Raw genomic sequence first — 8895 nt, 5'->3', positions numbered from 1 at the left:
TTTTTGACCGTCTAAGTCACCTACTTTGAGAATTAAAGTGACATTTTGACCGTCCTCACACAGAAGGTCCCAGTTTGTCTAAAGTAAGTGAGGTCATTTGATTCTTTTTAACGCCGGATTAAAAGGAGCAAACTCCCAGTCCTGTGATATTCCTCAATCACCATCCACATCCCAAATGCTGATTAAGCAGAATCTGCCGCCTCTCCCAAAAAAAACATGTTTCTGCTGAAAAAGAAGCAACAGCTGAGGATTTATGTATTTGAGCAGATTGGTGCCTTACATGTGTTTCCATTACCTCTGTCTTTGTCTGGCAAAGACGGACAGACCGACAGAGGGACCGATGAGAGCTGGGCTAATAAAGAGGCTCTGCACCCGGATTAGTATTAAGGCTCCGTGGATCTAACCTTTTTTAGTCATATTAGCCCACAGTCTAACATCACTCAGCACCACCCACCACCACAGAGGACCGAAAGAACGGATGGAAGAGGGTCAACGTGAAATTAAAACCGCTCAGACAGACAAAAACATAGTCAGAGGCTGCTTAATTGCATTCTGACTGGTCTGAGTACATGCGGGAGTAAATCAGCTGTCAGTCATATAGTCTGGGTGTGTTAGCGCCAGCTTTTAAAAGCTTGATTCCAGTTCAGCTCGGTTTTATTGCACTTTTAGGTTTCCGTGATAGTCAGACTGCTGCAGTAATTGTTTTTTTTTAGGTTTAATGTAAACACACTGAATGTAAATATTCATATTGGATTATCAGACACTCTGTGACACTGTGACAGCTCAAGTGTGTACAGACGGCTGTTAACACCTGGCCACGACATATTAATAACCCTCCAGGAATCTGCCCTTTGATGACTCCCCTGTCCAAACATCCTGAGAGGGAGATAACATTGTTGTCGTGTGTGATTCAGAACAGACACTTCCAATTATCTCTCTTCCTCCTGACAGAGACAGCGATTTCAGGAGTTGATGAAACATTAGCTTGCGAGCTAAAGAGGCCACACAAACTGTACTTGGACGAAATTGGAATTTTAGCTTCAGTTTCCAAAACAGTGGAAGGTGTCCCTTTGGTCAGGATAACCCATGACCGCCCACTTGGGTCACACACTTGTGTGAAATGGCTCATTTCATAATCATTAATCACGCAAACGTGAGCGAGTCGGTACCATTCAAACACATGAGAACCATAACAAGCATGCACCGAATCTGTGCTTTCAGCAGCGTGTGTTCATCTGTGCACTGTGTGGTTTTAAGTGCACAGAGAAAAAGTTCAAATGCAGCAATAAAAGCTCACTGGAGCGGTGAAACACTGTCTGGTTTGAACACACATCGACCACTTTGAGTGCCTTGAACAATTCCTGCTGTCAGCACAGCGAGCGCCAGAGACGACAGGCAGATGGGTCACATGGCGTTATTATGTCTGAGAGAGCAGGAAGCACATGGATACCTCACTGTTGCATCAACTTTGTGTATAATAACATCTTTTTCAGACAGTGGTAGCACAAGGACCTCGGCGTCTGGAAATGGAAACAGTCTTGGCCCTTGAATCGATTAACTGGATGTTCCTTACAAGAAGAGAATCTTTTATAGAGAATGCTTGAGGGCTCGTGAGGATGCTTATAGTAACCCTCTACAGGAAAAATATAAATGTGATCAACAATGAAAAGTTCAATCAAATTTTTTTGTGACTGAAAACGCGTTTCCCCGGGAAAGACGTTAAATATGGAATGAGGTCAAGGCGGCCACATCAGCTGAGGAGAAAAATGGTTTATGCTGCTGAGATGAAGGAGATGGATAAAGCTCCAGCCCAAACCAATAATACAACCTAAATGAGCAGAATCATGTTATACAACCATTTTAAGGCCATAAAATAGCGCTTATCTGAAGTGGTGGAACATTCCTGCATCACTGTGAACATGCTGAGTGTTTGCACATGTGCACGTACTCAGGCTAATAAAAGCATCTGAGAATAACAGTTTATCCCTCTGTCTAAAGCTGCGGGCGCACCAGTGTCTAATTATCGCCGTCTAACTTGCAGTATCGATGCTAAATGATTCCAAAGGGAAAACGCTACAGTGGTCCTACGGCAAGCTTCCTGGAGCTAAACCTGTCAAATCCATGAACTGTACCGTGGCTGCTAGTGATTGATTGCTCGACAATAAACAATAAACCTGCTGGGAAACATTAAATATGACAGGTTTTACTGTACGCGAGTGCTGAACGGACCATTTTCAAGGGACGGGTGAAGGGCAGTCCATTTGGGATCAATACCCACAAATGTACCACATTATTCTCTTTAAAAGTTAATTGCTCTCTGCTAACTCCAGGAAAACAGGCCAGTATTCACAGCCAGATTCAATGCTGCGATTGTCACGTTTGGGGGGGTGGTAGGGGAGGCATTTGGGTTTGGCAGGCTGGTGGACACACTTTCAGAAATATACAGCCTTTTGAACAGAAGACTGGATTGTTCTGACTCGGTATGAGTGCAGAGTTTTGGGGCTGTGCGTCATCAGTGGCACTTCCAGAGGCTATAATTAATCCAAAAGGCTGGTTTAAGGTAACAGCTTGTATATCACTTTAAGTTGTTTATGATGTGTTCTAATTCTAATTGGGTTGAGGGAGGTCTGACACCTCAGAAAAGACTTTGGGCCAAAACCATTATTAAATAAATGATTCCCTTCCCTCCATTTACTGTCCCATTGATAGATTCCTCATTTGTCTGAGAGTTAAATCAACATATACTATTCACTTAATGATGTTTTTCCAGTGCATTTTAAACAGCCCGTTTAAGAGGTTGTTTCTAATACGCTGAAGGAGGTTGACAGAAGGGATAAGAGAGTAAAGATTTAAAGTGCTACTTTTATTTCAGCAAGGTTCCTGCCTGCACATGTGCGGCACTCACAGCCTTCCACGATGGATTAGTGCCTCCATTACCGGCGAAGACAGAAGCGTTTTTGTGAGGGCACCACACAGAATGGGGGAGCTGACAAGCACGGAGGAATCAGAGCATTTCCAAAAAGTAATCCCCTCTTTTCCCTCAGCTCATCGCTGGCATAATGGCGCAAACCACCTTCACATGTGCTTCGAAGTGAGATCATGGTGACGTCACGGGGAGCCACAAAAACAGCCACAGAACGCAGGTTTAAATCAAGATTTAGGGAGTGCGAGCTGGACCCTCATGTCAAAAAAGAAGCTACCGACGTCCGAATCCAAGTCTCTCCCCATGAGGACGCGCACGTCTGGCTCCAGCGCGGTGGATAGATGCACCGGGGGGAGGCATGTCCATTGTGTGATGGAGATCGGTTTAATTACCGACAAGTCATATGGAGGAGCTGCCAAGAGGCTCCAGCTGCCCCCGCAATGCAATGTGATCACAGCAGAGGAAGTGGAGGATGGAGACGGAAAAGCAGAGAGAAAAGACGCAGACCATCACTGAGGTCACTTGTTATCAACTGGGGGGGGGGGGGGGTGTTGCTGATCGCAGCCGTTGTACACGAGTGCCAGGATTCCTGCTTTCTTCCTCTCAAAAAAAAAATACTTTTGCTCTTGCTAAGATTTGTCCAGCGTTGGAACAACAGAAAAGATACTTTTCCACCACACAATACACTTTAGTTGAACCCCCCCCAGTGGTGTTAGACACACATCAGCTTTACAAAGATCCTGTAGGTTAGACAAAGATTGTAAACAGAGAGGGGAACTTAACCTTGTTTCCCGGTTCTATTTCGACATATAACGTAGCACGCGTGGGTCGGGGGGGTCTGCAACTGTACCGCTTCTGTTCTGAAAAAAGAAAGTGGTTAATAAGAAAAGGACTGTGGGCGCAGGGGTGCAGCTCTGAGACCAGTGGGTGCAGTCATGGGAGCTGACCTGTGACATGATGCAACTATTCTTAGAAGCTTAATGGACGTGTTTGTCCTGGTCTGGCTCCCTCTAAATTATTTTAGCAGTGGATCCCGTAAATGGGCTGTCCTCGGGACGCTTTAAATATTGATTTATTGTGTTGTAAGTTTATCTCTGGGCAGGCGGAAGGCAATTTTCTCTCTCTTTGTACCTCGCAGATCCTTCGGTCCATAAACAGGTTATCAGTAAATGAGGCTAAACTTGAACGTGGGGCTTTTCCTGGAAAACCCTTTTACGTTTCTGTCAAACTCACTTGCAGTTGTTTCCAAACTGCAACGTTCCCGAACAGCGCTTAAAAACAGCAGCGATGTGACGCGGCTGAGGTCACCACTCATCGACCCTGCGATGCATTAAAAGTACAATATCAGATTCCCGCACTCAGAAGTGAAGCGGAGTGTGCTCACATGCTGTACATGCAGAGCTTAGCAACAGCTGGTGTTGGGGCGAGCGCGGTTTGGCAGAACTGCTGCTTTCCCTAATTACCCCGATTCTGTGGTTTCTTGTTAGAACCAGCTTTATAACTCAAAAGTGGCTGTGTGTGTATGTTTGTGTGTGTGTGTGTGTATGTGTGTGTCTTAGAGGTTGTTTGAAGTAAACTAAAGATTTTGTGAAGTTATTTAAGTTCACTTCTGGTCCCATTTCTTGCTGAAAGGCAGTAAACTGACCCTCAGAGTCTGTAAACAGTGTGTAGATTCGTTTCGTGTCCTCTGTCCATTAAAGTCAGTTTACATTTATTTGTCTACTAGGTAACAGCTCTCTCCTCTTTGATGCATCCTTCTTGCATGTATTCTTTTGTGCACATGTAGAAACAGAGAATATTCTATTGTGTGTTTTAAAAGTGATTTAATTGGGCAAAAATAATTACACACAGATGTAACCTGACCCAAATCCAAAGGACCTATACACAGAAGCACCTGAGATTGTGGCAGTGTTCAGTCCCCAGACTGTAGATGAACTCAACCTCCTGATCACCTGCTGAATTATCATCAGCGAAGAACATTATCTATAAATCCATGTTGAAGAAAAGTACTATAAAAATGTTGATTCTTCATTTAACAGCCAAGAAAGGATGTGCACGATCTTAATAATTCCCCATTTCCTCCTTTAGGAGGCTCCACTGAGCGCTCCATTTAAGGCTCCAAAGCTCTGCACTGTCTTTGTAATGAAACAGCACTCACTTGTCATAACTGTGTACAAAGAATTGCAGCTTGTTTTGATGCTCGTTTCCATTTCATTTTTCCCCCTCCACCATTTTGCCCTCATGTTAACACCCACAAGAGTGTATCAGATGGTTTGAGTTAGTGGGAGAAACATCGCATCCAATGTAATAACGCAAACACGTCGACCCAACGCCGCTCCAAGAGAGATTGGCACAGGACCTGGCAACCCATACATCATCAGTCTCATGTTGCTGTGGTGTTGCATATGTGTGTGTGTTAATGCAGTGTGTGTTTAACTGCCTGCATGTCACGACAGCAAAAGAATAGGAAGGACAGCGGGAGGTGAAAGTGGGACACAATCGAATTACCTCTTCAAGCACAGTGACTAAAGGCAATGTTTTTGAGAAGGAACCTTGCTGCACTTTCCCAGTAAGGTGGAACGTAGAGGGAGGGAGACAAGGTTTCCCGTGTGACAGATGGCATATAATTTAGTCGGAGCGCTGAGGAGGGAGGAGTTGATTTGAGGAGATGATGGATAGTGTTTGTGACAAGGTGGTAAAAGGAGGAGGAAGAAGGAGAAAGGAGCTAAAATCATCACATGTTGGGCAATTTTGCAGTCCGAGACTCTTGTCTAGTTAGATAAACTATGGAAAACAAACTTCAGTGGCAAAGGAAATGATAGAAAGGGCATCGGAGAAGAGAAAGAATATAAAGAAAAAAAAATTGTCTCCATAAAGTTTAAGTTGTCCTACCTTGGAGATGGTGAGGGGCAGGTTAAGTCCTTCCCCCCCCTGCAGCCTGAAGCCCCACGGGGCCGGACCTTTGAGGGTGACGCTGTAGTTGCTGCTCATGGTCTCCCTGACTGTGCCGGATGCGTCCCAACTTGACGTGTTTGCTTATCACTGGAAAATTAGAGTCAGATCAGGTGATGGTAATGATGTCACTGCTCGCTTTTAGATGGCGTTCTGAGAACTGAGGGCGGATGTGACAGAAAGCATACACCTGATATTTTATGGTCACATACGGCAAAGGGAGGTAAGCAACGAGAGGGCACAAGAGAGCGGGGCAGAGGGGAAAAGATGCACACAGTGCTAGCGAATCGGATGTGCAAGTAATAAACCAACCCACTAGTTTCTCTGGCCGCACATTTGTAATGTGGTGAAAATGTAAACACATGTGCTGCAAAGATAAATAACTCACTAACAAAAGAGCTCTGCCTGATGCTGCAGGATTGTTCTAAAGCAGTTAAGTAGCATTTCTAATTCCCTCAGTAAAGCCCCATTAGCAGGCAATTACAGAGTAATCGCGGACATGGCTGTAGAGTGTCTCCTCTGATTACTTAATTATCGTGTCGATCGAAAGACTGTACCTGTTTAATGGAAACTCCTGAAAGTGCTCCTTCACAGGCAGGTAGATCTGGTTAATCCCTAGTTTCCCCAGAACTGTCCCCTTCCCAGCAAACCCACACGGTGTGTGAGGGAGGAACAGGGGGATGAAATGCTCTTATATTGCAGCTAATGACAGATGGGAGGGAAAGGTGGAGGGGGAGAGAGGAGGGGGAGGGAGGACGAATGGTGAGAGATCAGGTTGGGAGGAGAGGGGGAGGAGAACAGAGGAGGGGAATCGCCCATGGGTGGAGTAAAAGGGGAGGAATGAAGGGGTGATATGGAGAGGGGGGATATCAGGGATGGGAGGAAACGACATTCAGAGAAAAATTGACGGGAGGAGGGCAGTGAATTGCGGGGGGGGGGGGGGGGGGGGGGGGGGATTATGGAAAAAAGCCTGTGGGCATCACACAGAGCAAAAATGACAGGGGAGGGGGGGGGGGAGCACCAGAGAGGGGGGCAGTTCATCTTCCAGCCGGATATTTTGGGAACACGGACTCACGGCTACGGGCCGCTTCATTTAAGATGGAAACAGCTTGTAACCAGATCGGGATCAGAGAACACATCCCAGAGGCTTTAATTAAAAGGTCCCACCAAAGGTCATGTTGCTGTCACACAGGTGGGAGGCGCGAGTGCCCGCAAACTCAGGACCAACAGAGAGGGAAACATTGCTGCACCGCGTCCATCCAGGACAGCACAGACCTCTGCTAATCACACAGATGTACGCATCAATAACATGCGTGTGTATATTCCACAACCTCTGAGGAAGCGATGAACACACCTCTGATCAATGCTGGAAACACACGTCAGCTGGTGGCATCTGCACTTATTCACGTGCTACTTGCCTGTTTCTCTTTGTAGCCCAGACAGATCAATGTTTGTCTTTGTATCAGCGCACACTCACACACACACACACACACACACACACACACGCACGCACACACACACAGAAACTTCTTGCCAAGATGGAGCCCTGCTCTGTGTTCACTGCACCTCTTGTTGGGGGAGCCTGATGAGTTCAGAGTCAAAGGACCGAAATCCCACAAAAACATTCATCAAAGCAGAGAAGGAAACAGATGTTTGGAGGAAAATCCGGACGGTGGCTGGATGGGTTTTAGAAATGGCAGCAACAGAGAGCTCATTTGACCTTTACACAAAAATCAAGAAGCCTCTAACAACATTTGTGACTTCTTCAATAATATTCCAGATGTCCCTCACATGATCACGTGTCCAGGCTGATTGGTAGCTTGCTGAAAGCCTTGTTTCAACACAAAAACAGTAGGGAGAGGGCGGGGAGGAGCGGAGAGGGGTCGAGTCCATGACTGTCTTTGTGCTGCAGAGATGGAGCGTCTTTTGACAAATGCAAGTGTTTAGTGTGGAAAAAAAACAGATACAATATATTGACTGTCACATCTGCGTCTGTGGTCTAATATTAAGATAAGAACTCCAGAAGGTCACTGTTTGGTAGCATTAAGAATGCCAATATATTGCAAGAATGTAGAGGCAACACAGCAAAAACAGCATAAAATGTCCCCTCAAGTGTGTTTTGAGTGTGTGTGTGTGTGGGGGGGGGGGGTATAGCAAAGTGAGGACATTTTGGCTGAGCTGCACATCTGCAAAGGGCTGTTTGAGGGTAAAGACGTGGTTTTATGGTTGAGGTTAGATTTGGGGTTATGTCAGGGTTGGGGATGAGGGAATTAATCGGATGGTGAGAGTAAGGGGAAGAAGCTGGGGAATGTATTATGTTATGAAAGTGCCCACAATGATAGAAAACTAAGGGTGTGTGTGTCCTGAGAAGACATCACTGTGGCGAGGACATGCAGTAAACCAAGTGGTGCTTGACTAATAGTGGTATTTAGAAACATCTAAATCTTCTGTTATGACAGGAGCTCTGCTCCCATGAAGATATGGTTTCTAAACTCTATGCCCGCTTGTCTGTCTCACTGTCCTGGTGTTTGATTAATTCCTTCTTCTGTCAATAAAAGTGCCTGCTGGCCAAAAACTGTATCTAGGACGACAAAGGAGATTTGTAGGCGACGGTATCATGATGTCAAACAGTAACAATGCTGCGCTATATTGTGAAACCTCACAGACCCTGCCAGGTCTTTGTTCTGCCCCGTGATCTATTCTAGTCCCCATATTGCTCACCTCTCCATGTGCTTAATGACCACAGCTGAGCAGCCCCCCAGCCCAACACCCATGTTCTCAAATGCACTTGCTCCGCCCCTGGATGGTATGATAATCTGGCCCTCTGAATGACTTTTAATGCATCATCTACAGGGCTGAAGCAACCCTCCATTCTGCCAGAACCCCCCCCCCCCCACACACACACACACACACACACACACACCCGCACACAACAAAGCAAGGAGGACAACAGCTGTGACCTGGAGGACATTTATTTAGATTTTGTTGAAATCTCATCAGTAAGGTGGAAAATGGTTACT

The sequence above is a fragment of the Takifugu rubripes genome, chromosome 21, assembly GCF_901000725.2.
Source record: "Takifugu rubripes chromosome 21, fTakRub1.2, whole genome shotgun sequence".
Lineage (NCBI taxonomy): Eukaryota > Metazoa > Chordata > Actinopteri > Tetraodontiformes > Tetraodontidae > Takifugu > Takifugu rubripes.
Note: the sequence above shows the minus strand (reverse complement) of the source record.